The 12,520-nt window shown below is 39.7% G+C and overlaps 3 long non-coding RNA genes across 10 annotated transcripts in view; 2 read left to right on the forward strand and 1 right to left on the reverse strand.

Moving 5' to 3' along the window:
* The window catches only part of LOC125982782 (uncharacterized), a 34,353-nt gene extending 30,040 nt beyond the window's left edge, over nucleotides 1-4,313 (forward strand). Inside the window, exon 2 of the long non-coding RNA XR_007486498.2 lies at nucleotides 3,413-4,313. This is a non-coding gene — a long non-coding RNA (uncharacterized lncRNA). The remainder of the gene's footprint in view (nucleotides 1-3,412) is intronic.
* Nucleotides 1-12,520, forward strand: part of LOC125982473 (uncharacterized) — a 146,296-nt gene that overhangs the window by 85,489 nt on the left and 48,287 nt on the right. The gene's annotated exons all lie outside the window — the stretch shown is intronic.
* LOC125982678 (uncharacterized) lies at nucleotides 339-8,559 on the reverse strand. Its single transcript, XR_007486455.2, has 3 exons — nucleotides 4,828-8,559; nucleotides 1,718-1,763; nucleotides 339-1,452 (listed from the first exon to the last, which is right to left on the reverse strand). It is a non-coding gene; the product is annotated as an uncharacterized lncRNA (long non-coding RNA).

The raw sequence follows: 12,520 nt of genomic DNA on the forward strand, positions 1-12,520 counted from the left end.
AATTCATGTCAATTCCAACATTTTAAATTGTTTTCACTTTTAAAAATAGAGATATTGTTCGCAATTTTTATTACATTATATTTTAAATAATATTTATTTGTAAATATTTGATTTCAATATCTCATTTTTAAATATTTGAACAGTTTTTATAAATCTCTGTTTTGAGAACTAGTTATTCGTCAGTTTGTTGTGTAACCTATATTATATGTACAATATTAGACGTTGACAATTTTAATGGCCCTGTGAGGCAAACTGGGACTATGATATGGCCCGCAATAAAAATAAGTTTGACACTCCTGCTTTAAGCAAACAAAAAACAACAAATAGAAATTCAGAGCTCATCGCCACTTAATTTTATTTATATATGCGTATATATTAGGTCTAGCAAATGCATATATGCATGCATATATACTTGTACTTTACTAACTGCAGTGTTTCCTAACCAGTACTGAGCCAAAGCACATTTTACACTAGAAAAAAAACCTCGCAGGGCAGACCAACAAACAAAAATATTACAAAAAAGTGGACAATCAGGTTGATTGTGTAACTTCGACCATCTGGGACTTTATCACTCTGAAATGCCTTTGGTGTCCTCATCAGAATCACTCAGTCATCGTTAAAGTGTAGCAGAGAAAGGAAATGCTGAAGTCTTACCAAACGTTTGCACACATACCACTAAAGTATGTGATTTTTACATATAGTTTGCATGTTCTCCCCGTGCCTGCATGGGTTTCCGCCAACATTCCAAACACATGCAAATGCAGACCAAGTGCATCATTTGTAGTTAACGAATCATTATACCCCCAATTAAATGAAATTGCATACATTTCCATATCACACCTGATGATCTTTCACAGCGCAATAGTTGGGAATGGCCGCTTTGCCGTATTTCTACTTTGAAGAGCCCATGAGGTCAGGCTTGAAATGATGGCGTTTACACGGCGGCGAGCTTCCTCTCCTCGCTCCCGTGAATCCATTTTCCACACAACACATTTCAAATCAAAGCGGCGTCACCATAACATGCCTTAGGAAACATTAAGCCATAGTGTGCCACTTTCATGTGTGATAGCATGGCCCCCGTGTCTGCTTTGATGTGCTCGCTTTTTTTTTAATGCTTTATTAATAACGCCACACCCGACTCTCCTAACGTCACCACTTCGGATTCTCTCTGCTACACCTTTTTTCCATCTTCCGGAACTGGCTCCCTCCTTCTATAATCCCGCCTCGGCCTGTGAGACGGCTCTTGGCATTGGCCTGTTGGTCTATGGGAGAGGGGATTATTATAGATAAAACCGGGGAGGGGAAGGGCAATGTCCTGTGGGGGGGAAAGAGTGTGGCAAAGGCCAATAAGAGGGCAGTGAGAGGCGAGTGCTGCCTCACTATTGGTTGCCGTGGAGATCAGACACGTCTTCATCTTCTCCAGCAGCCCTCCTCGGACTTGACTTTTATTTCCTGGAAAGGAAGTAAAAAATCTTTCTAGCTTCTCAATATTTGCAAATAAATAAATAGATAAATAAATAAAACATTTAATTAATTCATTCATTAATTAATGGAAGTGATTTTTTTTCTAGCTTCTCAATGTTAGCAAATAAATAAATAAATAAATAAATAAATAAATAAATAAATAAATGATACAATAGAGACTCATTATTTGCCCTGATGTCTGATATCATGACCATTTTGGAACTTTTTTGCATTTTGCATTCTTTTAACTCACTTTGGTATGTCGGGGTGTAGATGCTCACTTTTGGTTGCTTTGATTTCTGAAAAACACAAGCAATTAACTTGCAATTACACTTTGTGGCGGAAAATAATATATTCATGCACTAGTTCCGAACAAAATGTGCACCATTCTGTGTTTTTGTTCACATCTTTGAATGTAAGACCTGTTGTGAGTGCGTAGGGGGAAACATTTATTGTTTAAAAACAAAAATCTCTATTTTTATGCTATGTTGCTGGCATACGGGCAGTTTTTTTGGTCCCTTCCCTGAAGTAATCCAGAGTCGACGTGCTCTGCAGATCCGTCCGAGGCCATCGCAGCTCAGAGGCCAGAGGTTTTGTGCTTCAAAGGGCCTCCTGCCCACTTCCTGCCCACCAGAGTTCCGCTTCCTTGTGCGGAGGTTAGCTTTGCCTTCCCTTCCGCCGCCTCCGCCTCCTGCTGCCCTTCCAACAGCAGGTTAAGGACGCTGAGTGAGTGGAGCTCCTGGCCGTGTGATCTCCTTGAGTGTCCTCCCCAGACACCCACACCGGGAGAAAACACCTCCCATGGAAGCATTTGATGTGAAAATCTGCTTTGGGTTGAACTACGGCATTAGAATGCACATGCTGCAGTGGTTAAAACACGTCCAAGACATTGATGACTTTGTACGATTTTATCCTTAAAACCTCACAAAAAAAGAGTTAAAATAGCGGTGTTCGATACCAATACAAAATATTGACACTAGAAATACTTTTTGATACATAATTGTGCAATGAACACAATGGTAGGTAATTGTGAGCAACGTTACGAGGCACACGCAGTCTAGCGCCAACTGTTGACAAGGAGGACTTACTATTTTATCAGTGGTTGTCCGCTATATTCTTTTTTTTTGTACCACCTCAAAAAATACATTAGTGTTACCATTATGACCAATGTTTACATGCAGTAACGGAGTAAGACAAAGTGTTGATCAAAACCGAGAAAGTTTGTTTCTTAAAATTCATATTAAGGAACATAACACCACACTTAAATTAAAATCTGCTGAAATGGTTTGATCAAAATTTGACATCCATCCATCCATTATCCGATATAATCATCCATTCTCCGATAAATTAAACCTTAAACGTTAATGAATACAGTTAATGATGACATACTAATGAAATACTAATGCAGTACTTGAAAAGTGCAAAGTGTCCTACAAAAAAAACTGTATTTAAAGATTATTGTGTTTCAATGTATCGGCACAAAATTTTCTTTGTAGTTAATTCAGTGATACTTTCAAGTACCAATAGAGGGAGCCTGTGTATCACGAGTGGCATTCCTATCACTAACGCAGTAGTTACTTCGTAGTTTTTGGAGAACTACTTTTTACGATTAATGGAAAATGTTGCTTGTTTGTATTTATTTACTTTACCCACCTCTAATTATTGTCTTTTGTAGACTTGGCAGAATGTCTGCACTGCAGCAAAATAGATCGTCTGTGTGTACCAAAAGTGTGTGCCTAATAAAGTGTATTATGGCTGTGGATAACATCTCGTTCTCTACTGGCACTTTACACATTTTGAAAGCTATTATGAGCTGCTCCAAAGATAAACTCCACATTGATCAATTGTAGATTTAAAAAAAAAAACGGTTAACTAAGCCCAGACACCACCCCCCACCTCCATCCAGTATATTAGCAGATCTCAGTATGTCCGCTCCTCTTGTGAACAGGGATGAGAAGGAGCCGGAGGGAGAGGAAATAAAGGTCCGACGAGTCTTGGCAAGGAGACGATGGAGGCTGGGACAGATGGCATGAAGTCTGCGGCACTCTGGCGTGGCTCGCCTGGTGCTAAAATCCTGCTCTCTCACATTCCAACAAATCCTACCAGGAGGCTGGGGAGTCTGTCACACCACGCCGATGGATCCACACCGCCCCCCGGCCCCTTTCCCTTCCAGCACCCCACCTACATCCCCACATACTATTTTACCCCGACTGGTTTGTGCGTGTGTGTGTGTGTGTGTGTGTATACATGAACACATATAGAAATGGGATCCAGCAGGGGTTGGAGATCAGCAGGGACTCATGTCAACCCCCTAACGGGAAATGGGGGAACTTAGTTGAGCGTGATGACCTTTTAGCATTTTGGAAAAACTGGGACAAATCATGGAGGGTACAGTTCTGTCCAAGGAAAGAAGGCATAAGAAGCTTTTTTTTTTTTCTTTTGCTTGGACAATCTGAAGCCTAACAAACCAGAGCCATTTTCCAAGACTCCCCGTGGGCCTTGAAATCCAAAGTGGACAGTAAGTGTAACTGTGATTACACTTTGTAGCACAAAACCAACAACTGGATCACGAGCTCGGCATGACATCTCCAAATATCACACTGTTTTTTTTTCTTTTTATACAGTCTCAAAGTGCTTCCTCCAATAAGAACAATCTCATTTGTTTTATACTCTCGTCGCTCCCTCTCCCTTTCTTCGTCTCACTCCCCACGCTGTCTTTCCGCTGCCCGCCTTCTGTTTGTTCTAATGAATGACTTTGGAAATGAGGTGCCGCTGTGAGGAGGTCACATGGGGCCTCAGCATCACATTACTGTTAATGATAATAAAAAGAACAATCTGTGCTAAAGCTTTGGGATGACTTTTTTTTGGTCTTTCCCTCTTCACTTCACATATGGAGGGAATATTTTTATCTGAATTGATGTTGACGCAATTAAAATGCACCATAAATATGATGTTACTGTTGTTGTTTTTTTTTTCTGTGTGCGAAAAAAGGCTGCTGTGATGAAAGGTTTACAGCAGCGTGCCATCTGGGTTGCAAAGTACCCCACCGAGCATCACGTCAGGCATGTGGGATAAAACAATGCAACAACATGCATCGTATGTACCCCGTGGTAATGTTTTAAGTGCATATTCCAAGAACATTGATAGAGATTTTGGAAGGAAGCAGTTATAATGATATTTCTCCATTTTTAATGACCTTCATAGTGAATATTGGCCTCATATTGTCACTTAAAGCTAGCTGAATTCAAATCAATATTGCAATGTAGTGTGTGTGTGTGTGTGTGTGTGTGTGGGGGGGGGGGGTTTAGTAGTTTCGGTTCTGGACGTCCTTTTCTACGTCGCAGTGCAACACCCTTTCCTCACCTTCACCCTGTAGGATGGGCAAACGTCAGTTTGGACAGCATGGCTTGGTGTCCATGCTTCTGGCAGGGTCCGCAACTTCCTGGCTCACCCAGCGGAACGGGGCAGGCCGCTCACTCAGTTAATTGATCGGGCGCCAGGCCGCCATCAGCCGCCGCCAAAGTTAAAGGTCAGCTCAGGGCAATCTTGTTTACTCATCCTGTAAAGACACTGACACTGGGTTGCTGAGGTATTGTTATGCTAATATAGAGTTTCTCAACTTTTATCAAAGCACATATTTTATATTAAAACATTTTCACGTGACTCAAAATAATACATTTATCTGAATATACTTTGCCTGTTTAGTTTAATACTTTGCAATTATTCAAATGTATGAACGGTAACAGGTGGATGTACATTCTGTTATTTTGTAGAATAGATCAGAAGATATCTTTTTTTTTTTTTGCCTGACAGTATATGTTGCTGGCATGGATACGTAAATAAATTCATCATATTTAGACCAGTGAACCAAAACCGAGTCATCCTAATTAGCCCCTGAAACAAATAAAAGATGTTTTAATAAAGGAAAATGGTGACTTTGTAACAGGTTTAGCTGAAAGTTGTTGCTAGCTAGCTGTTAGCATCAATCTGTGCCTCCACCTCCGACGACCTGTGGTGTGATTTTAGGGACAGATTTTGGAAGAGATGCCAAAGACGTGAAAAGTGGTTCGTCGATTAATCGGTCGAACTCCTAATTAAATACTGCATGAATGTAGCAGAAGTGGACCTTCTTTCACCAATAAACGGATTTCCTTCACATACATTCATCTAATGCAAACGGTCCTGTGTTGGCCCGTAAAAGCCCCTCGCTCCCCCCCATCAAAACTCATCGGGCCTCTTGCACTCGATTCGTCCCATGGGTCTTCATATGTCAAACTTCCTCCTATTTTTGGTGTCATGCCTGTTATAATTGCTGTTGCTTTTTAGAGATATTACCGTCCCCTGGCAAATTAAAAGCGCCATCCCGCTACTTTCCTTGCAAGGAAATTGCTTAATAAATGAGCAGGCCCCCGCTTTGCACTGATGATCACAATTGCAGCAAAATTGCTCACCTCGGGGATGAAGCGCCACATTGTGCTCATCACCTACTCACGTGCCGCACAATAACACGGCCAGGTTATACAAGGGGGGATAATTGGCATCCCCAACAGGAGCTCTCACTTGACTGGTGGGATGGAGGGGGGGAGGGTGTGCCAACCATTGAGAGGGTCACACCACGCAGGGTCCATAAGATGATTGTTTGTTCGCACACCAACATGCCAAATCAGGGACGTGGCACATAGAGATGATTGTCTCCTGCCGCTGTCAGCTTGCGTTCTTTTTTTTTTTTTTTTATATCCAGCCGCGTAGACCTCATCCTGGGAAATTGAGCAATTTCTGATTGAAAACGGTGTTGGTAATTAGAGCACTTATTATTTGTAACCACTTGGCATTGCATTAGTATGCAAAGCTGGCAGTCAGCTTATCTTGGAGAAAACGTTTGTTTCCTTAATTGCCCTCTTAGGACAAAAGTGAAGGGGTGGGGGTTGCGGGCAGGGGAGGATGCTGCAGGAAGAATGGTGCGTTCAGGGGAACACGGGGGTTAAACTGCGGTAATGGGCCGCACACGCATGGACACACACGCGGGCACGCATATGAGCAAACACACTTGCGAGGGTACAAAAGGCACAACATTCCGCAACACACACACACGCGCACATCAGTCCAGACAGAAGTGGAGTCGGAATGAAACTTGTCCAAATGACTATTCAGCAGTGTCTGCTTTTAATGACCCCGTCTTGCACTCCAAATAAAGAATTCATCATGCGGTGATGCAATTCGTGGACTCTAGAAGGCTTACTAAGAAGAAAAATAAATTAATAATAAAATAATGACCTTTTTTGAACTTCAAGTAACTTTTCTTACATATTCCTCATTTACCATTAGATGCTCTTAAATGTGGTTTGTCTGGATCATTTTTGTTTCTTAAATAACCTAACTTTTTTTTCTTTTATCAGGGTTTGGAAAAGGTTTGCAAAGATGTTCGCACTAATTTTACTTTTAAATGTTTAACATGTTCAAAATGTATTTGATTGGCCAAGATTGAAGTCGTCTGTGGGCTCTCCCACAGCGGTGCAGCCCCCCCCCTTCTTGCAGATCCGTCGACCTGTACTTGTGTGTACAAAATTACCAGCACCAAGGCCACCTAACCGCACAGTCACACTGGAGAGGTTTTTTTTTTTTTTTTAATTCCTGAGGTGATATTCTGGAATAATTTCAGCAAAACGTCTGAGGCCTGGTGAAATATTTTTTTTCCCTGAAACGTCATAGCTATAAATGACAACACATGGTCAAATTTGCATTGACTTGGCTTTCATTGGTCGAATTAAAAAAAATGTCTCAAAAACCTGATGTGCGGGAGAAAAAGATATTTTTCAAGATTCAAAATACGTTTAGGGACACATAAAACTATCTCTGAGACAGCTGATTTTTACAGATCATCTTAATAATGTATTATAGCTGTCACCAGAAAGTTTCAACAAAAATGACCAAAGTTTTTTGTCATGATTGCAAACTCCATCTATAGAATTGAGGATTCTATTTATTTCATCATTATGTTGCGAGCATCATTGTTGCAGTTAAATGGGGTGAATTCAAAATCCAAACTGGAGCCTGATGAAGACGAAAACACATGTGATATCTCTCTTTACCCCCCACCCCCCCTCCCCAATAAATTAAGATTTGGCTTTGAAAATGCAATTAGTTATGTATTTTTATTTATTCATTCGCCCGGATGACTCAGGAGGCTCGTGCACTTTGAAGTAGTTTCGGAATTATTTTGACTCTTCCTGTATTTTTGGACAGGAGAGACTAGCTAATCTCTGAGGACAGGTAAAAAAAGCACCCGAGGGGATTTTGTAGAATTCACACTTTTTAGGTTATACAAAGACATTTTTTAACCCATCTGTGGCTATGAAATATAAAAGCAGAACACATGCAGTAACACTTCCACGAAAGATGGCTGTTAACAAGCGAATTTCCTGTTAGTTACCCGTCTCGTTTTCACACTTTGACAAAGACAAAACAAAGTTGTGCACTAGTGTAATGCTTTATTTTCTTATTTTCCCCATGCAATTGGCCTGTGGCGCTTCCCATTAAGAGACAATTAGCCCCCGGCCCAGTTTGTGACCCGTTGAGGTGAGAGGAAGCATGATGATATTTTTTTCATGTGTCTATCTCGTGGCAAACTCTTAATGGGAAATGAGAACGTGTGATGACCCGGTGACATCATCGCCTGTTTGAAGAGATTATGCCCGCGTGTTGAAATGATTCTTTCAAAGTGAGCGCAATCTCCAACTCTCATGTGGAATGCACAATCAAAGTCAGGAGATAGCGTGGAAATTTTTAAAAAACAATATTTGAGACCCCATCCGCAGTTTAATAGTGCTGTTTGTTTTTTGTTTTTTCGTAATAATCAAATGTGCATGGACCAGCCTGCGGGCATTTATTAAGTGCTATTTATTGAAATGGTTCATTGAAGATAACAATTGAAGTTTTATTCAAGTCTAATAGAGTGAAGCAACTTGTCACCTGAGTGTTATACGTCATATTATGAATAATTTAGAAGAGAATGATATGAATATATAACATCGGGTTTTATAATAAAAACAAGCAAAGATGAACGAAACGATGGATGGAATGCACACTAAATTTGCTAATCCAATCCTCATAGACGCGTACGAGGACATGACAGAGATAGATGTTCTAATCAGCTTTAAAAAAAAAAGCTATATTTTGCTTATTAACTTTTGATTGGTTGCGCTCCAAGGTTTATTAAGGTTTGTTTAGTGGCGTACAAGTGAACTGCATCATACTGAAATATATTTCCAATATTTTGGTTATGTAGTGTCAATCAAGACTGAGTATTTTCTTTGTAACAACATTATTTTTCTTAATACAGCTTTTGGATTAGATCAAATTGGATAGTGCAGGTGTGACTAAAAAGTGTCTGATTGACGGCCTTTAAATCCTTGCTCCCCCCCCCCCCCACCACTTAAACAAAAATTGAATTATCCAAGCAAATAGATTCTAGTGTAACGAACTTTAAAGACAATATGTATCATCTGGAAGCTTACATTTATAATAATTAATTAATATTTATTGATTAATGCATTTAAATGGGCTTATTTAGATGAAAAAAAAATGAATTTGAAGGACCGCGAGTGAAACAATAATCTATATAAAAAAAAAAAAATTTGAAAAACACGTCAAATGAAATCTGCATGATAGAGAGAAGCACGTGTGCATGTGGCTCATATATCATTCATAAATCACGTATTTGTCAGATAATAAATACAGCTAATATTTATTTAATTACTTATCATGCAACCAACACTTTAAATTCACTTTCCTCGCAGTTTCTATGCGTTTTAGGGCATAAATTGCGCAGGTGTGACGTGTTCAAGTAAGCTCCTTTTTTTTCTTTGAAACAAAACCACATAGAGCGGGCACAATATTTGGGAGGGACGATGTAAAGTGGGCCTTAAATACAGCGTTCCAAGCAAAAAATATGTTGAATTTTTAATTACTGGGGCGGCAGCACCGCTCAAAGTAATCATTTTGCAACATGTGAAGAAGCCCAATCGGATCGCTCGTGGTGTATTTATGGGCCTCCAGTGAGCCCACCACGGTGAACTTGTCCAAAATTGTTCGGAGCCCAACGCCGAGTCAGTGCCAGTATGTGTACACAGGATAACCAACAAAAAGCAGCGGGGTTTCATTTACTAAAAATATGCCAAGCGCAGGCTCATATAGTCGCAGGGCTCCACCACTGAATTTACAACCCCCCCCACACACTTTCTTGGAATGTAACATTAATGAATACTGTTAAGATGAATTATTAATCAATCTTTTTATTTAATAATAATGATGATGATAATAATAATAATAATAATAATAATAATAATAATAATAATAATAATAATAATAATAATACATAGTGTTACATCGGCTTAATTCTTTGGTCATGAGTGCACCCAATATGATGCAGAAATGCATCACAGATATTCAAATATTGTTGTTTGTTATTTTAATATTGTAATTTTCATCAGCAGCAACAGTCACTTTTTGTTAAAGCCAATACTGTATACGTTTTAAATTCCTTTTGTTAACAGTAATTATTTTATAATATTGCTTTTCAAACCAATTTCACGAGCCTATAATGTGTTTGCAAATGTGTGTGCAGGAAACGACAACAAATGAAAGAATATTTAATGCTCTTTTCAAATAAGCTTCTGAATGACTTTCCAGGCTGCGAAATGTGGAAAGTGCAACGTTTTGATTCTCCCTCCACCTCCTAATAATGATGTTCATTAAAGTCCCAGATTTGCGCTTTATTTGCCATCAAGCTATTTTACTTTATCCGCGTCGGAATGTGTGCTTCCCTCTTTCCATAATTGCATTTTTTACCTACCAAAAGGGGAGCTGAGGTAATTACTTTGTCGCAGGCAGGTAAATTGAAATCTAATATTTAATCCTCCTTAAATCCGAGCTCTCTGACGCCGTGGCGGGTTGAGCTCTCCGTCAGGTATGTGCGTGTGCGTGCGCGTACGCGTACGCGTGTTCGCGTGTGGTTGTGCAAGGGGGAGGGGGGGGGGGGGGTGATCTCCTGTTTTCGTCATAGGCAGAAAACAAGATTACTTAATCTTGATTAGGCGTCGTTCCCCCACGTGTAACATCATAATGTTGCTGCACAAAGTGGACGGAGTTTACATTGGGATAAATAAATAAATAAATAAATAAATAAATAAATAAATAAATAAATAAATAAATAAATAAGATCAAATCTATGGTGCGGGGGCTTTGGAGGGGGCCATGTGGCACAGTACTGATGACCAAGAAATACAATTTTCTATTTTTTTTTTTTTCAATTGAACTCACCTTAGCAAAATGGTATAGTCCAGTCACATGATCCACATGACATCAGATCCTCTGCAGGTAACAGAAGGCCAAAAGTGAGTTCTCCCATTTATTTTTCTACTTTTCTCAAGTTATGATTGGGTAGGGTTAAAAAAATGTATGTACTTTTTTTTATTGTTGTGCTGTTTGTTTATTTTCCAAGTATTTTATTTCATCACTGCATGTGCTTAGTGTCACAATGCTATTAGCACAAGTGCCATATGGCTGTATTTCATGTACATTGGACCCCCATTTGCAGTCAGTATTTGCAGATTCAGTATCTGCAGATGCAGATTGCAATTATAAAGAGTGTCAATTACTTGATCTCTGCTGTGCCTGACTGTTGACAGCGATGATCCACTGCGTTTGCTCATTCTATGCTAAAAGCTCACCTTGTTACTTTCACTTGAGATACTCAAAGCTTTAGAGCAATTAAACAATGCACCCCCCCTGGAAAAAACACACAATTTGGAGTGTTCATTATGGGCGCGGTTTGGATTAGTGGTAGTCATCTCACAAACTTGTGACCATGTTGAAGTGTTCTTGAGCAAGTCACTGAACCCCCAGTTGCTTCTTATGTCATCAGTAGGTGAATGAGCAAGCAGTGTGAAGCTCTTTCAGTACCAAAGGTAGAAAAGCGCTATACAAATACAGCCCATTTATAAGATTTAGTTGATATAAGCCATCGATGCCCTGGAATTAATTTTTATTAATAATGTAATTTAAAAAAATAAAATGTCTCTCCTTTTTTATGCCTCTAAATTAGGAATGTCATACTGCTTCTTTTCAGACTAAAACCAGACCATATCCACTCTTTGTGTACTCACCAATATAAACACTCGTACTTTAAGTTGTTTTGATATCATTCAACACAAAGACAAAACATCGCAAACCGTTCTTTCTGAAAAGGATGTTGATTTGCCAACGTGTCAAACTACCATAGTATATCACCAACTACTGCTGATGACGAAATACTTAGTTTGATCTGCTTTGCCATAAGTATATTGGTGACTGGTATTGGAAGCCTCCACGGGTACCGATACCTTTAATTTTAGGATCTATCGGCACCGATACCGTGTATCAGTACTTGCCCATCCCTCCTCTTAGTGACAATATGAATTATAAAGAAGGCAATTTTGTGAGGAATACACTCACTGGACCCTTTATTAGACACAGGCACATGTACAGCAATAAAGTTACATTCACATTGCTTAATTTTTTTTATTTTCATGTCTTACACGTTCTTCATACTTGTCCTCCTTCTGTCCGGCCTTGGTGGAAAGCTCCACTCCACAAAATTTCCCCCCCTCATCCTAGTTCAGAATCATGTTCCATTACGCCACTATTTAATGAATATTTCACTCTCTCGGTCTGTCTTGTCACGTCGCTGCGTGAATCCGGTGGCCTTGCGTCTTTCAAAAAAATTGCAGTCACGAGCAATGAAAGGCAAGCGTACACCAGGCGGCTTTGGCAGCTCCTTGTGTCTTCAGTCTTTTTTTGCAGGTATGCAGTGGGTGGGTGACAGGCAAGAGCGGAGGCAGGTAGCATGCTAAAAATCACTTCACTGGAGACCTCACATCAAAGTGGAAGCAAACCTCATATTGATTGAACTTTCAAGCTCGGAATAAAAATACGCGGTGACATCAGAGCAGCTAAAATGTGACTGTCATGTTTTTCAAACTTGGCTGAACAACTGACTGAAAAGAAGTACGTATTGGGC

The sequence above is a fragment of the Syngnathus scovelli genome, chromosome 1, assembly GCF_024217435.2.
Source record: "Syngnathus scovelli strain Florida chromosome 1, RoL_Ssco_1.2, whole genome shotgun sequence".
NCBI classification, from domain to species: domain Eukaryota; kingdom Metazoa; phylum Chordata; class Actinopteri; order Syngnathiformes; family Syngnathidae; genus Syngnathus; species Syngnathus scovelli.